The sequence below is a fragment of the Coregonus clupeaformis genome, chromosome 29, assembly GCF_020615455.1.
Source record: "Coregonus clupeaformis isolate EN_2021a chromosome 29, ASM2061545v1, whole genome shotgun sequence".
Classification (NCBI taxonomy): domain Eukaryota; kingdom Metazoa; phylum Chordata; class Actinopteri; order Salmoniformes; family Salmonidae; genus Coregonus; species Coregonus clupeaformis.
Genome location: NC_059220.1, coordinates 35,977,518 through 35,987,643, shown reverse-complemented (window position 1 = coordinate 35,987,643; position 10,126 = coordinate 35,977,518).

Here is a 10,126-nt window from a genome sequence, read left to right as displayed (position 1 = left end):
GGCCAGACTAGGGATGCAGTAAAGGGGATCTCTGAACAATTATCCGCCACCTCACTCATGACTTGGGAAAATAGGTTGGCTCTAGATCAGGCAGAAAGGGGCAGTGTCTATAGAATGGTGGGCCATTGTTGCACATTTATCCCTAACAACACCGCACCGGATGGGACGGTCACCAGAGCTCTTGCAGAATTGACTGCTCTAAGTGAAGAATGGGCTGAGAACTCAGGAGTTAATACCTCTGTGAACAGATGGTTTGATGAAATGTTTGGGAAATGGAAAAGCATAGTAGCCTCAATTTTGGGGGCAGTCAGAGCTGGTATGGGTATTTTTGTATTATGTGGTTGTTGTTGTCTTGTTCCCTGTGTCCGAGGGTTGGTGAGTAAGGCGTTGGAGAATGCAGTGTCTCAACAGATGGTGAGATATGGACGGAGTCCGGACTCTGACCAGTGGAATGTGAAAAACAATCCTCCAGGCTTGGTGGATAACGAGGACTTTTGACCCTGATAACCTGCAATTAGATACAACTTTTATTGGTTCTGACGTGTGAACGCTCATAGGGAAAATCTTAAAAGAAGGCCTATGATTGGAAGTAATTAAATAGAACTAATCTCTGAGGTTAATCATGCTTGTAAATACATTTCGCCTGGGTGTGAAAAATGTAGTCAAAGGGTGGATTGATAGAGGAATTTGTGTGTGTGTAGAATAAATGACTAAACATGTTCCACCCCTGATACTGTTTAGTTGTGTGAACTGTGTTAGAGTTAGAAGGCAATAAAAACATTCTATGCTGTGGAATGTTACAGGCTGCCAAAAGGTGGGCGGGGCTAAGTCCTTTGTTTGGACGCCTATAAAGAGGGCTGTGAGTGGTTTTGGCAGGAGAGCGCTCTCATTGAATAAAAATGGCTGATCCCCTTGCAGACCGGACAATTTGTTTAATTCATTCTTAACTAGAGTCTTACACCCTCTGGGGATTATTCAAAGTTTGAGCATTAGAGATAAAATTCGAGACAATTTGCGAGAGAAACAAAACATATGGGGGATTGGAAGTGATGCAGACAATTACATTGATGGAAGTTACAGTCTATCTGCAATATTAAAGCTTATCTACCCCTATAGAAAAAAAAAGACTGAGCAGTCAGGGGAGAAGGGCTTTGGTCAGGAGGTGACCAAGAACCCGATGGTCACTCTGACAGAGCTTTAGAGTTCCTCTAGAGAACCTTCCAGAAGGACAACCATCTCTGCAGCACTCCACCAATCAGGCCTTTATGGTAGAGTGGCCAGACGGAAACCACTCCTCAGTAAAAGGCACATGACAGCCCGCTTGGAGTTTGCCCAAAGGCACCAAAAGACTCTCAGACCATGAGAAACAAGATTCTCTGGTCTGATGAAACCAAGATTGAACTCTTCGGCCTGAATGCCAAACGTCACGTCTGGAGGAAACCTGGCACCATCCCTACGGTGAAGCATGGTGGTGGCATTATCAGACTGGGGCGAAGGTTCACCTTCAAACAGGACAGCGACCCAAAGCACACAGCCAAGACAACGCAGGAGTGGCTTCGGGACAAGTCTCTGAATGTCCTTGAGTGGCCCAGCCAGAGCCCGGACTTGAATGCGATCGAACATCTCTGGAGAGACCTAAAAATACTTTCTGAAGGCACTGTACGTGTCAGTAACAATAGAGCACATACTGGCACTCAGACCACAGCGTAATGTTGAGCAAGAGTTTACCTCAGAAATTTTATTTGACATTGGACCTTCCGTTTTAGAATGTGCTCTAGGCACCTGGTTTAGGTTGTTGGATGAAGTAATCATGTTTTACTCAGATTCAGCAGTGTATAAAGTTACCGCATTTCAACAAAGGTCTTCATCAGGGTTTAACAAGGGCCCATGTTCAAATGTACTACTGGCTATAGTGTGATTACAACCATTTTGAACCACAGAATATTTTGGAGGTACATAAAGATACATGTCGACTATTTTTTGTTTTATGGGGGTTAGCAGATTTTAAATGAACAAAGTACTTCAACATACTTTCTTCAGTTCATTTCTTCAGTTCAATAAATATGTCAATTAAGTCAAACTGTGAACAGAAAAGGGTGAAATGGGTAAATTGTCGTGGAAATTCACCACTAATGTCACGGTTTCGGCCGAGGCTGCTCCTCCTCCTGGTTCGGGCAGGCTTCAGTGTCAGTCGCTCCCCGGGTACTAGCTGCCACCGATCTATGTTTCATGTTCGCTTTGGTTTTGTCTTGATGTTGTACACCTGTGTCTAGTTAGTCCTCATAGTGTCCTATTTAGTTCTCGTTGTGTATGTCTGTGTTTGTGTGTGATTGCTCTTCTGTTTTGGTGTTTGAGCTACGTACTTCCTCCAGTGTTTGGAGAGGTTTTCGCACATGTTAGTGCGCCGTTTGTTTGACGCCTGTGTGCGCCCGTTATTTTCACCTCCGGGCTTATTGTGCTCATTTACTACGTGAATATTTCACAAAAGTATTTTGGACTGAGCTTCTGCGTCCCTGCGCTTGATTCCTGCACCACACCCACCTTCAGCACCCCTTGGACAGAATCACACACCAATTGAATGGAATCAGCAGGATCAACAGTCACGCCTGAGTCGCTCTGAGGAGCATGTCCGCGGCCAGGATGACCAGATAGGACAACTGGGGACCGCTCTGCAGGACGTCATCAACACCCTGCACCGATGGGAGGCCAGAGGGGTACCCACACCTCCACCTGCCCTGCCAACCCCATCGGCCGGTCCACCAGTCCCAGGTCCGGAACCCAGGGGATTCGGCTCTCGCTCCCGAGGGCGTATGACGGAACAGCTGCCGGGTGTCAGGGGTTTCCTCCTGCATGTGGAGCTCTACCTGGCCACTGTACACCCGGGTGCCCTCGGGACACGAAAGCGTTTCCGCCCTCATCTCCTGTCTCACGGGCAAGGCATTGGAATGGGCCAACGCCGAGTGGAGGAAGATGGACGCCACCACCATCTCCTACGACGAGTTCACCCGTCGCTTCAAGGCCGTGTTCGACCATCCACCTGAGGGCAAAGCGGCGGGGGAGCGTCTAGTCCACCTGAGACAGGGGAGGAGGAGCGCACAGGTGTTTGCGCTGGAGTTCCGGACTCTAGCGAGCGGACGCAGGGTGGAATGAACGGGCCCTCACCGACCATTTTCGATGTAGCCTACGGGAGGACGTTCAACGTGAGTTGGCCTGCAGGGATACCAATCTCACCTTCGACCAGTTGGTCGATCTGTCCATCCGTCTGGACACCCTGCTGGCCACCCGTGGATGTCCCGAGGGGGTCCGTCCATTCCGCCCTCCGGCACCTCCGAGCCGAGGCCCTAGGAGCTCGGGGTGCCGGCGCTAGAGAAAGGAGGAGGAGGAACCCGGGGGCCTGTCTCCCTGCACCAAGTGCGGTCGTGGAGGGCACACTGCGGCCAGGTGCTGGGGAGGGTTCTCCGGGGAGAAGACAACAGGCCACGCACTGGGGAGCCCTCCCAGGTGAGTAGATGCCCCACTTACCCAGAGCTCTATGTTGCGCACTTTTGTATACCTGTGTGTTTTCCACAGGTTGCACCTCATTCCCAGCATAAGGCGCTAGTAGATTCAGGCGCAGCTGGGAATTTTGTTGATCGGAAGTTTTGTTTAGATTTAGGGATCCCTCTCCTACCTGTTGACAAACCTTTTCCCGTTCATGCCTTAGATAGCCGCCCGTTAGGGTCGGGGGTTGATTAGGGAGATCACAGCACCACTTAGGATGTGTGCGCAGGGGGGTCATGAAGAGACTATACAGCTGTATCTGATCGACTCTCCTGCGACTCCAGTGGTGCTGGGAATTCCCTGGTTAAGCACCCATAACCCTGCTATTTCGTGGCAACAGAGGGCTCTCGATGGGTGGTCTGCTCAGTGCGAGGGGCGATGTCTGGGTGTTTCCGTGGGGGCGACTTCGTGGAAAGTCCAAACCAAGTGCCCGCACTGCACATTCTGCCTGAATATGGGGATTTAGCTCGTGTTTAGTAAAACTAGGCGCGCGCAGTTGCCTCCTCATAGACAGGGGGATTGAGCGATTGATCTCCAGGCAGGAGCAGCGCTCCCACGGAGCCACGTGTATCCTTTGTCTCAAGAGGAGAGAAAAGCTATGGAGACTTACATAGCGAATCTTTGAGACAGGGATACATTCGGCCCTCCACTTCTCCCGCCTCCTCGAGCTTCTTTTTGTGAAGAAAAAGATGGAGGGTTGCGCCCGTGCATTGATTACCGTGGTCTCAATCAGATTACTGTAAATACAGTTATCCACTCCTCTGATTGCGACTCATGACGGAGTCATTGCATGGAGCGCGGTTTTTCACAAAACTGGATCTCAGGAGCGCTGTATAACTTGGTGCGCATTAGGGAGGGCGACGAATGGAAAACAGCGTTTAGTACCACGTCAGGTCATTTCGAGTATCTCGTCATGCCATATGGGTTGATGAATGCTCCATCAGTCTTCCAATCCTTCAGCAGATGACATTTTCCGGGATATGCAGGGGCAAGGGGGTGGTCGTGTACATTGATGACATTCTGGTGTACTCGTCTGCCCGAGCCGAGCATATAACCCTGGTGCGTCGTGATATTGAGGGGAGGCTGTTGGAGCACGACCTATATGTCAAGGCAGATAAATTTCTGTTTTTCCAGGAGTCGGTCTCCTTTTTTGGGTTATCGGTTTGTCCGCGTCAGGGGGTGAGAATGGAGGTGGATCGTGTGTCCGCTGTGCGTAATTGGCAAACCCCAACCACTGTCAAAGAGGTGCAGCAGTTCTTGTGCTTTGCGGATTACTACCGGAGGTTTATCCGGGGTTTTGGACAGGTGGCAGCTCCCATCACGTCCCCTTCTGAAAGGGGGTCCGTGCGCCTGCAGTGGTCAGCTGATGCGGACAGGGCCTTTAGCAGACTGAAGGACCTGTTTACGTCGGCTCCGGTGCTGGCGCATCCGGATCCCGCATTACCCTTTCAGGTTGAGGTGGACGCTGTCTGAGGCTGGTATAGGGGCGTTCTCTCTCAACGGTCCGCACGCCACCTAAACTCCGCCCCTGTGCTTTTTACCCAAAAAAAGCTCAGCCCGGCGGAGCGTAATTATGACGTCGGGGACAGGGAGCTGTTAGCTGTAGTTCAGGCCCTTAGGTGTGGAGGCATTGGCTTGAGGGGCTCAACACCCCTTTCCTCATTTTGACTGACCATCGCAACCTGGAGTACATCCGGGCAGCGAGGAGACTGAATCCTCGCCAGGCTCGATGGAGTATGTTTCTCACCAGATTCGTATTTAAAATCACGTACATCCCTGGGTCCCAGAATGGTAAGGCAGATGCGCTGTCCCGGCGGTATGACACGGAGGAGAGGTCCGTTGAGCCTACTCCCATACTACCGGAGTCTTGTCTTGTGGCACCGGTGGTGTGGGAGGTCGATGCCAAAATCGAGCGAGCGTTGCATACCGACCCCAGCCCTCCACAGTGTCCTGAGGGTCGGAGCACGTTCCGCTCGAGATTCGGGGATCGACCTCATTTACTGGGCTCACACGTCACCCTCCTCTGGACATCCGGGTATTGGCCGGACAGTGCATTGTCTTAGAACTAAATACTGGTGGCCCAAGTTAGCCAGGGATGTGAGGGTTTATGTCTCCTCCTGCTCGGTGTGCGCCCAGTGTAAGGCGCCCAGACACCTGCCCAGGGGTAAGTTACAACCCCTGCCCGTTCCACAACGACCATGGTCCCACCTCTCGGTGGATTTTGAGACAGACCTTCCCCTCTCTCAGGGGAATAGCACCATCCTGGTTGTTGTGGACCGGTTCTCTAAGGCCTGTCGTCTTCTCCCTATGTCGGGTCTGCCTACTGCCCTACAAACCGCAGAGGCCCTATTTACCCACGTCTTCCCGGCATTCACGGGGTACCCGAGGATATAGTGTCTGATCGAGGCCCCCAGTTTACCTCCCAGTATGGAGAGCGTTCATGGAGCGTTTGGGGTCTCGGTTAGCCTCACCTCAGGGTACCACCCAGAGAGTTACGGGCAGGTAGAACGTGTCAACCAGGATGTGGGTAGGTTTCTGAGGACGTATTGCCAGGACCGGCCTGGGGAGTGGGCTCGGTACATTCCTTGGGCCGAGATGGCCCAGAACTCTGTCCGCCACTCCTCTACCAACCTAACCCCCTTCCAATGTGTGTTAGGTTACCAGCCGGTTCTGGCACCTTGGCAGCAGAGCCAGATCGAGGCCCCTGCGGTGGATGATTGGATGAGGCGCTCGGAGGAGACGTGGAACGCTGCCCACGTCCACCTGCAGCGGGCCATCCGTCGTCACAAGGCGAGCGCCGATCTCCACCGCAGTGAGGGGCCGGTGTACGCACCCGGAGATCGAATCTGGCTCTCTACCAGAAACCTACCCTCCGCCTGCCCTGCCGGAAGCTGGGTCAGGCGGTTTGTGAGCCTTTTAAAGTCCTGAGAAGATTGAAAGAGGTGTGTTATAGGTTACATCTACCTGTTGAATATAAGAATATTAACCCCTCGTTCCATGTGTCTCTTCTCAGGCCGGTGGTAGCTGGTCCACTCCAGGAAGGTGAGATAGGAGAGACTCCTCCGCCCCCCACTGGACATCGAGGGGGCTCCGGCGTACACCGTTCGGTCCATCTTGGACTCAAGACGCCGGATGGTGGGTCTCCAGTATCTCGTGGAGTGGGAGGGTACGGCCCGGGAGGAGCAGTGCTGGGTGCCGCGGAGGGACATCCTAGACCCATCTCTCCTGTCGGAGTTCCACCGGGACCATCCCGCGCGCCCATGATCATTGATGCCCCACAAGGTGAGATCTTGCGTGGAGCTCCAGACCGAGGGTGATTGACCGTCATCTTGAACTTCTTCCATTTTCTAATAATTGCGCCAACAATTGTTGCCTTCTCACCAAGCTGCTTGCCTATTGTCCTGTAGCCCATCCCAGCCTTGTGCAGGTCTACAATTTTATCCCTGATGTCCTTACACAGCTCTCTGGTCTTGGCCTGTCACGGATGCCGCCGAGGCTGCTCCTCCTCCTTGCTCGGGCAGGCTCGGCGTTGTCCGTCCCCGGAGTACTAGCTACTACCGTTTGATGTTTCGGATGTTTGTTTTGTCATGTCTAGTTAGTGCACCTGTTTCCTATTCTGTATTGATTATGTCACCTATAAGTTCCCCTATGTTATGTTTGTATTTTGTGTGTTATTGTCCGCCTGTCATGAATGTATCGGTTCGGTACCTTGGCATTTCGTGGCGATTTTACGCGACTCGCGTATTTGATTCGCCTCTTTGTGTTTTTGAGGTCGTTTATTTGTGTGTACCTATAGAGGTGATTAGTAAAGTCGTCTTGACTTATTCCTCTGTGTCCTGCGCTTGACTTCACCACCGCATCCACATCAGCACCTTGACATGGCCATTGTGGAGAGGGTTGGAGTCTGTTTGATTGAGGTGTGGACAGGTGTCTTTTATACAGGTAACGAGTTCAAACAGGTGCAGTTAATACAGGTAATGAGGAGAACAGGAGGGCTTCTTAAAGAAAAACTAACAGGTCTGTGAGAGACGGAATTCTTACTGTGTCACGACCTGACTCTAGGACTCGTATTTGTTGAGTCAGGGTGTGTATTTTCTGTGTCGTGTTGTGCTATGTTTATTGTCTATGGTTAGATCTAGTATGTATAGATCTATATTGGCCTGAGTGGTTCCCAATCAGAGGCAGCCTTTTGGCACCTGTTAGTTGTGGGATCTTGTTCCAGTTAAGGTATGTTGTTTGTATGCTACCTTGGACATCACGTTTCAATTGTTATTTTGTCGTGTGTTTAGTCGTTAATAAACATGAATGCATATCACGCTGCGCCTTGGTCCTTCTCGTTCGTAAACGATCGTGACAGAAGATCCCACCAAAATAGGACCAAGTAGCGTGTGTTCAGGAGCATACGCCAGGAATTCAACGGGAGGTTACATTAGTTGATGTCCTCCTCGGTTGGGGGAGAATTACGGAGGAAGAGGCCATCCGTTACCGGAGGGCGATGAATGAGGATGCCCAGGTAGGAGAGGAGAAACGGCGCTAACAGTGCAGACGACGGAGACCCGAGAGGTAACCCCAATAAAAAAAATGGGGGGGGGCACACGGTGTGGACTACAAAGGCAGCAGGAGGAAGCGACAGGGCGATTCTGCAGGTTAGGAGAGGAGGCCACCAGGTTACGGGGGCTATTGGTTCAGAGGGAGCAGGAGTTATACGGTCAGAGGGAGGAGCTACAGGAGGCTATAAGGGAGAAGGAGAGTGTAGAGGCACGGCGAGAGGAGCTAGTTAGAGCAGCAGAAGGTGCGGGGGTTTATAAGGGAACCCTAGTCCCGCTCCTCGCACCAAGCAAGTGGTGCGTGTCGCCAGTCCGATCCGGCCCGTTCCTGATCCCCCGCACTAAGCCAGTGGTGCGTGTTCCCAGCACGGCCCGACCCATTCCTGCTTCCTGCACAAGGCCAGTGGTGTGTGTTCCCAGTACGGTCCGGCCCGTTCCTGCTCCCCGCACTAAGCCTGTGGTGCGCGTCGCCAGCCGGGTCCGGCCTGTTCTGCCCTCGCACCAAGCCAGTGGTGCGCGTCACCAGCCCGGCCCGGCCTGTTCCTGCCCCTCGCACCAAGCCTGTGGTGCGCGTCGCCAGCCCGTCCCCGGCCTGTTCCTGTCCCTCGCACTCGGGCCAGTGGTGCGCGCCCCCAGCCCGGTCCGGCCTGTTCCTCTCTCGCACCAAGCCAGTGGTGCGGCGTTGCCAGCCCGGCCCGGCCTGTTCCTGTCCCTCGCACCAAGCCAGTGGTGCGCGTCGCCAGCCCCGGCAAGGCCTGTTCCTGTCCCTCGCACCAAGCCAGTGGTGCGCGTCGCCAGCCCGGTCCGGCCTGTTCCTGTCCCCCGCACCAAGCCAGTGGTGCGCGTCGCCAGCCCGGTCCGGCCTGTTCCCGTCCCTCGCACCAAGCCAGTGGTGCGCGTCGCCAGCCCGGTACGGCCTGTTCCTGCTCCCCGCACCAAGCCAGTGGTGCGTGTGTCCAGTCGGCACGGCCCGTGCCTGTTCCACCGTGCCTGGTCCGGCACCGGGTCAGCTGCTCCCACTCGGAGCCAGAGCAATCCGCTCCACCGGGGTCCAGTCCAGCTCGGTCAGCGGCTCCACTCGAGCCAGAGCAATCTGCTCCACCGGGGTCCGGTCCAGCTCCGGTCAGCTGCTCCACTCGGAGCCAGAGCAATCCGCTCCACCGGTGCCTGATCCAGCTCGGTCAGCGGCTCCACTCGGAGCCACAGCAGTTCGATCCACCGTCGTCGGGTCCAGCTCCAGTCAGCGGTTCCCCAGTCCAGACCCAGACGTCAGCCCCCTCTCCAGGTTTGGGTCTCCCACACCAGGGTCCAGACAGGGCTTGGTGTGCCGTGGGAGGAAGGAGAGGGGGAAGCAGCGCGTCGAGGTCCAGACCAGACCAGGGGCACAACAGGGAGGTGGAGAGTAAGTGGTGGTCACGCCCGGAGCCGATTCGCCTCCGAGGCGGAATGCCCACCCGGCCCCTACCCTGTTATGTTTGTGTGGCGCGGTCGGAGTCCGCACCTTTGGGAGTACTGTCACGCCTGACTCTAGGACTACGTATTTGTTGAGTCAGGTGTGTATTTTCTGTGTCGTGTTGTGCTATGTTTATTGTCTATGGTTAGATCTAGTATGTATAGATCTATGTTGGCCTGAGTGGTTCCCAATCAGAGGCAGCTATTGCTCGTTGTCTCTGATTGGGGTCCATACTTAGGCAGCCTTTTTGGCACCTGTTAGTTGTGGGATCTTGTTCCAGTTAAGGTATGTTGTTTGTATGCTACCTTGGACTTCACGTTTCATTTGTTATTTTGTTGTGTGTTTAGTCATTAATAAACATGAATGCATATCACGCTGCGCCTTGGTCCTTCTCGTTTGTAAATGATCGCGACATACTGGTTGGTAGGTGATCAAATACTTATGTCATGCAATAAAATGCAAATTAATTACTTAAAAATCATACAATGTGATTTTCTAGATTTTTGTTTTAGATTCCGTCTCTCACCGTTGAAGTGTACCTATGATAAAAATTACAGACCTCTACATGCTTTGTAAGTAGGAAAAC